This window comes from Macrobrachium rosenbergii, chromosome 17 (assembly GCF_040412425.1).
Source record: "Macrobrachium rosenbergii isolate ZJJX-2024 chromosome 17, ASM4041242v1, whole genome shotgun sequence".
Taxonomy (NCBI): domain Eukaryota; kingdom Metazoa; phylum Arthropoda; class Malacostraca; order Decapoda; family Palaemonidae; genus Macrobrachium; species Macrobrachium rosenbergii.
In genome coordinates this window covers 8,863,770-8,871,269 of record NC_089757.1, presented here as the reverse complement: position 1 = coordinate 8,871,269, position 7,500 = coordinate 8,863,770, and the positions used below count along the sequence as shown (strand labels likewise).

The following is a 7,500-nucleotide window of genomic DNA, read 5'->3' as shown; positions in this document are numbered from 1 at the left end:
CATTTAGTAAATATTTTAGTTTTAAATTTCCATATTACGTTTAAGTTCATATCCATATAATATTTCGATTAAAACTGTGAGATTAAAGTAATTTTTGTAACAGAATCGAGATCGCCAGCTATTTAAAATGTGAATGTTTTGTTTGAAAAAAGTTGATTTTCATCAACTTTGCATGTTTTTGTATCATTACTTCCTTTTCCTTACTAATAATTTTTTTTTTATCTCCGTACATTTTTTATTAAGATAAATAAGGATAATTTTGGAGTGAAAACTTATAGAAGATAGGAAATATGTTATCCTGTTATTCAATATATGAAGAAAGTGTCGGAGGTTTTCACACTTTAACAAATATATTATGTTGTCTCTTTATGATACTGCAAGACTCGATATGGAAATGAATAAACGTGTAGTGAATTATTGGGAAATCGGCAAATGATGCACAGATTTAGTCCGTACTTGGTGTAACACGCATAGTAATTTAAATATGGAGTGTGATTACCGTAGAGTTTAACGTGTAGTTTACACTACAGTAACATAATGAAAGATTTTGATGTTCATCTAATACAGAGCCCTACGTGCTGAATCCTCAAGACTCATACGGAGTTTCATGAAATACTTAAAAGATTATACTCCATATGCCAAAGAAATTAAATATAAAATCAAAGGAATTTTCACACGATTATATAATAATCCTTTGAATATTCTAATGACCTTTGGAGAAGCCTCAGGCGCAGGTATTTTCAGTGTTTAGTCTCGCAAGACAACAATGAACGATAAACGATTTTAAAAATTCAGTATCTGGTTTCCCTTAAGGCTGAACAAATTGTCGAAAAATTCAAGGATAATTTGAAGCGGAAGTAATATAACTCAGTTTCACATTGGCCAACTGTAAGCAATCCTAAAATCATGCTACTTGTAGACTGAGGTTTTAGCTGAAAAAGACATCAACTTCACTTTAAAATAAGATTGATATGAATGTAACTAAGACCAGTTTCATTTAATTTAATATTTGCCACATTTATAATATTGAATAACATGAGTAATGCACCAGGCGTAGATGGCATTTTTTTTAACATACCAACGGGTGAATGGCAATAGTTATTTATCTAGAATGCTGTTGGGTAATATAATCACAAATCTGATAACGCAAACGCATCTGATTTATTGATAATCAAACAATCATTTTCACTACCATGCTTCATTATAATAATAATAAATCTCTTGACTCTATTTCAATGAAAGCTTTTGATGTTCAGTGTCTCTAATGAAATACAATGATAAAGTATACTGATTCCATCATATATATCCTTCCAATTCAGAGCACCCGAAGGTTATAAAAAAGTTGTTGGCTATACTATTATTATTATTATTATTATTATTATTATTATTATTATTATTATTATTATTATTATTATTATTGGAAAGAGAAACCCACAAGATTCTTGTGTATAACTTGTTTACTGGTAAACAAGTTAGTCTTGCGAGACTAAACACTTTGAAAATACCTGCGCCGAGGCTTCTCCAAAGGTCATTAGAATATTCAAAGGATTATTATATAATCGTGTGAAAATTCCTTTGATTTGATATTTCATTTCTTTGGCATATGGAGTATAATCTTTTAAGAAGTTTTTGTTTGGTTCATTATTATTATTATTATTATTATTATTATTATTATTATTATTATTATTATTATTATTATTATTATTATTATTATTATTATTATTCAGAAGGTGAACACTGAATCTAGTAGTTACTAAAACCATTTGTAAAAACTAGAAGTAGTTTTGGATTCTAGCTTTCCAACGTAATGATAGGTTGAGACCCCCAAATAGTCAAGCACATACAAACGGGAGAGCATCGAATGATGTAATCATTAGGGGAATTGTCTCATCGTTTGACTTTTGATAATTCCGCTACCGGTTTTACGTGACTTTATATAAATGTGCTGTTAATAGTAAAATACTTATCTCATTGCAATTGATTTGAAAGGTTAGCAGGCATCTTCTCACTTCTTGTAATCAGTAATACATCAAAGTTTTGTATAGCAAAAATTCATAGACTCACTTGAGTTCTCCAATAGTACAGAAACTGTTGACGTAAAGAACGGTAAGATTTGACCATAATTTGAGTAACATAATGAATATTTATTTGCCGACTTGAAAGTTAGGTTCTATGCGTGTTTAGAACCTCAGTATGAATTAAAATTTATTTAAGTGTTTTTACATATAAAGCAACGCAATCACACTCACACATAAACACACACACACACACACACACACACACACACACACACACACATATATATATATATATATATATATATATATATGTGTGTGTGTGTGTGTGTGTGTGTGTGTGTGTGTGTGTGTGTGTGTGTGTGTGTGTGTGTGTACATGTGAGCGTATACGCGCGCAAGAGTATGTGACAGTATATTTATCCGTTCTTTTCTTATTAATTTTTCATCTCTATGTAGAATGAGAAATAAGGTATATTTCATTTACAGTAGTTAGATTTTTCATATAACCAAACAGAATATATACTTACTTTGAAGAGTTAATGATATAAAATGAATCAAGTGTTACTTCTTCACGTAAATAGTTCTCAAATACTCATCTTAAAACATTGATTAATAACATTGGCAAACAGATTTGTTTCCTCTGAAAAAGCAAAGTCTTATTTCTGTATAGTCTGGTAAGACATAACTTGCAGACTATAATATCTTGATCATAAATGTGCATGAATAAAACAAAAGTAGGATGCAGCTGTGCAGATGAACGAAGGAATCATCCTTAAATTATTGAATTTTTTACCTGTGTGCTTCCCTTTATATCTCAATACAATACTGCCTCTGGAGTAGTTTTGTTATCAGGTAAGAAAACACGGGCATCGAAACGAATACACTTCTCTGTCTCCCAGAAGGCGAGTGAGATACAGTTTTGCTACTCTTCCCACCTCAGTCGTCCCGCCGTGTCCAAAAAGCAAAAAACAATAGCGTCCCGGTGTGAGCTACATCGACCTATTCTGTCTAGACAGTCACATCAGTGCTTACGGAGATGAGGTTGGCAAGAGCAGTGCGAGCAAAAATGGCGCGCAACTCTTGCCCGCCTATTTCACTCCTCCCAATACCTCTCCCTCTCTCAGTTGGTCGTATGCTTGGCCCCTCCCACTATAACCCTCCACCTGGTTCCTCCTCCACTTTCTCCTCCTCCTCCCCCTACCCCCCTCCGCCAAGAAGAAAAAAAGTTCGAGAAAAAATGTCGTCGGCAAGCAGCGTGTCTGGGAGAGTGTTTGTATGCGGTTGCAACAGTATGCGCGTGGAAGTGGTGCCGTGAGGATGTGTGACCATTTCGCTCTAGACCGAGTACAATGTGATTCTGGTTGCCAAGGAGTCGGGGATAAACTCGAGTACTTGCCTTCGTTTAAGGGTCAGTTTGAATTTGTCCTTTTGAACGATGATACTGAAAGTTTATTTTTCAATTCTAATCATTATTTCTTAAATTAAAACTTAACAATCTTTTCTTTATATGTTTTAATTGTATGCACCGTTGTCTTTAAGAGGTGCCACATGAAGAACTGGGAGAATTTAATCAAAATGACGATAAAATTTCATAGGAGAAAATTGTCATGCTTCTATAGTCAACTTCTCTAAATTTTAATATCAGTTAATGAAACTATTGACGAAAAAACTGCAATGTATTTTGCTCTGACTAATTTATATATATATATATATATATATATATATATATATATATATATATATATATATATATATATATATATATATATATATATATATATATATATATATATATATATATATATATATATATATATATATATATATATATAGTTACTTATACAAGCGTAAATGTTTCTACATTCGTAAATATTAAGCCCCAAATATTGAATTCACTGTAACTTGGAAATAACTATATCCAAAGGGAATTATAACTGATAAGTATATTCCCAGTCAGAATCCTGATAGCCGAGTGGTCAAAGTCGACTGTTTATTGTTGTATCTACAACAAAGGCCCAGGCTCGAATCCTGGCCGGGGAGATACGCTTAATAATTATAATTTTGAAGGTCTGATGAATCCATTATTAAAAACGAGATTTGTGACTTATTAATGAAGATGTACGATTAATATACATGCATGTATACACACACACACATATATATATGTATGTATGTATGTATGTATATATATATATATATATATATATATATATATATATATATATATATATATATATATGAATCATACTTATGGTTTATAATTTTTCGAGGTCCGTTCATTTAATTTTGTTGGGTCCATCCTTTAGCGCTCAGAAAATGCCATTAATTCAAATATCTCTGCTATAGTTACCCTAATCGTTATTTATCATTCTGAAACAGAATAGAAGGAAACACGGATATTGCAAATGTAAAACGAACAAAATTAGAAAGGAGAAAAAATTAGCGACTTAGTGGCCCTCATGTTTACAACTCAGCGAAGTGGGGAGTGAGACTCTGTCATCAGCATGCACGCTGCGTATCTCTCCCGACAAATGTTCGCCGTCCACTAAATTGAATAGTAGGTAGGTCCTCTTCGGCAAGAAGTGGGAGCCGCTGTGACGTGACATAGTGTTGTTAAGAAGAGGTGGAGTTTCGTCAGACGACGAATACTATTACTCTCGAAGTCCTGTCGTTCATTCATCCTGACAGCAAGCGCTAATCTTGGTGACTATTATTGGAAGTCACGGGGGCAATGGTATTCAGGCAATAACGTACTCTGCTTCATTGAAGTGGTATCTTTAACAAAGGGCGTTGAAACAGGAAGTATGACTCCAGGAGTTATAGGTGCCATTCAGTTTGAATAGAAGTATGTAATTTCCCAAAGGAATAGGCGGTATCGTGTCAGGTAAGAAGTAGAGTGCCTTGAAAAATCGAGTGGTATCTATTTAAACCAGGTTCAGGTATTCTTTAACTAGAAGCGAAATTTAATGGTAAGCAAATGCAAGCATGAAGCAACGTATATTAAGAAGGCAAGACACTGATTGGTATTCTGCGGAGCAATAAATGGTATTTTTAGACAAGATGCGAAATTCGCACAGACAAGGAAAAGACTTTATTCGTACTTGAAAAGGTTTTCAAAAGGAAGGTACGGTCGAGTTTAATATGACGAGAACTAGTATTGAATGTAATTAATCTAGTAATGAAATGGATTTCAGTACCATTACAAATTCGCTCAAGCAACAGGTGAGATGGGAGGCAGAATTCAGTGATGCGGAAAAGAATATTCGTTCGAGCAAGAAGTTGAAGTCAGTTAGATAAGTATCGGTATACAAAAAGGGGTTTCATAACCTAGAGAAATAGGATTTTATAAGGTAATAAGAGGATTTTGAGGAGACGAAAAAAATAAGATTGCAGTAAGGCATGGGTGGTAATTTAGATAAGAGAATTAACAATCTGGCCACAAGTGCAATTCGTTGAGATAAACAGAAAAAATTAGAGACAAAATGTGACATACACTGACTCCAAAAATTCAGTTCACTGGTACCAGACGCAGCGTTAAAATAATAAAGAGCCGGAACTGAATGAGATGAGGTACATTATTCACTGGGGAAAAATATATGGAATTCGGTGAGAGAAACCGGACTGGGTGGAAAAGAAAGAACAGGAATTAATTTGACAATGCCCTAGTATTAAATAAAGCAATAAAAGGGATTTAATGAGCCAACCAACAGTTTCCAATGCCGAATGAATAATAAATTCTCATGTCAAGAAAGAGCATTTAACGAATTATATGCCGTAGGAATTTATGTAAACAATGATTTGTGTTTAATGAAGAAACAGGGGAATTTATTGAATTAGGAATCAATATTCATTGAAGCATGGCGTGCACTTTGTTGAAGGAATTTGTTATAGTAAAGCAAATAGTAGGATATTATAACTAAAGAAGTTACTTCAACATGGCAAAAGGCGATGCTATTTAAGCCAAGTTTCCTTCAATCAAGCAAGAATTTCCACATAATATCAACTAGCGGTTTGACTCCGAAGAAAGTGTGTAGCACTTATTGAATTCAATTAATGTCCCCAAGAATTAGTTAACCAAGAAAAATTGTTAGGTTTAGTAGCTGCAGAATGATAATTCACATAGGAAAAAAATAAACTTTTGTTAAAACAAAAGGTGAAATACTCTTTGAATCAAAATCGAGTTCATTAAGATAATAAAGATAATTTCCTCCACTCAGGAATCTAATTCGGTACTCGCTAAAATCATCTACCTCCACCAACCGCTGACGCATTCGAAGAACAAAAACGTCTGAGCAAAAGTTCTTTGAACCAAGAAATATGAAACGAAATAGATATATATTATACCCACTCTATATTTTCTTATAACATTGCTACTTCTCGCCTGAATTTCCTTTCTTCCCAATTTTAATTAAAATTATAATTATCTGCTATATACTAATTATCTCATCAGCAAATTGTCTCTGGCGCTTATTATCACTCCAATGTCCGATGATAAAAATGTGTCTCAAGCTATCTGAAGTATGATTGGATCCCTATAGCTGTCCTTTTCAATTCATTTTGAGGCTCCAACTCATCTGCTGCTGATTATCTCAGCTCCGAATTACTTCGGAGAGATAAAATATTTCTTTCATATTTTGAAAAAAATCGCATATGTCTCATACTTTTATGAGGAGGACATATTTTTCCATTATCACCGTACACGCACACTACTAATTAGACATTCGCTGAGCATAATTTTAAATGAGGGAGATTAATGCCATAGACGGATATTATCATACACGGAGACTGTGATGTTCATGAAATATTGTGTTTTTTTCTTCATATGAAAGTTCTTAAATACACACACACACACACTTATATATATATATATATATATATATATATATATATATATATATATATATATATATATATATATATATATATACACATACATATATATATATATATATATATATATATATATATATATATATATATATATATATATATATATATATATATATATATATATATATATATATATCTAGATACTGGCTCATTTATATCTAAGAGAAACACAGATGAGATGAATATAATACTTCATATCGAGCAATGCAGGAAAAATGAGCACATTTTCAGTTGTATACAAGTTACAAATGTTCAGATCCTCCAAGGCTACCGTCTGTGTGATATTTAAGTGTTAATTTCCTCTGCAAAATGATCAGCAGCTCTTGAAATAAACTACAGTGCGATTGTTTTCAACAGCTATATTTACTAACATTTTACCGACGGGGAAGGAAATGAACTAAGGTGTAATACATATTACTTCAGTTGTATTAAACAGAGAGGGTGAAGGCTTGTTGTGATTACAAAAGTAACATTATATAGAGAAGTAGGACATGTCCTTGATTTATTCATAACACACACACACACACACACATATATATATATATGTATATATATATTTATATAAATATAAATATATTTATATATATATACTC

The 7,500-nt window shown here is 32.3% G+C and overlaps 2 protein-coding genes across 4 annotated transcripts in view; one reads left to right on the top strand and one right to left on the bottom strand.

Annotated features, from left to right (window-relative positions):
- The window catches only part of LOC136847716 (transient receptor potential channel pyrexia-like), a 287,431-nt gene that overhangs the window by 43,330 nt on the left and 236,601 nt on the right, over positions 1 to 7,500 (bottom strand). The gene's annotated exons all lie outside the window — the stretch shown is intronic.
- Positions 3,299 to 7,500, top strand: part of LOC136847715 (insulin receptor-like) — a 273,218-nt gene continuing 269,016 nt past the window's right edge. For all 3 annotated transcript variants that reach the window (XM_067119573.1, XM_067119574.1, XM_067119572.1), the window contains exon 1: positions 3,299 to 3,425. The gene's annotated coding sequence lies outside the window, so the exon portion shown is untranslated. The remainder of the gene's footprint in view (positions 3,426 to 7,500) is intronic.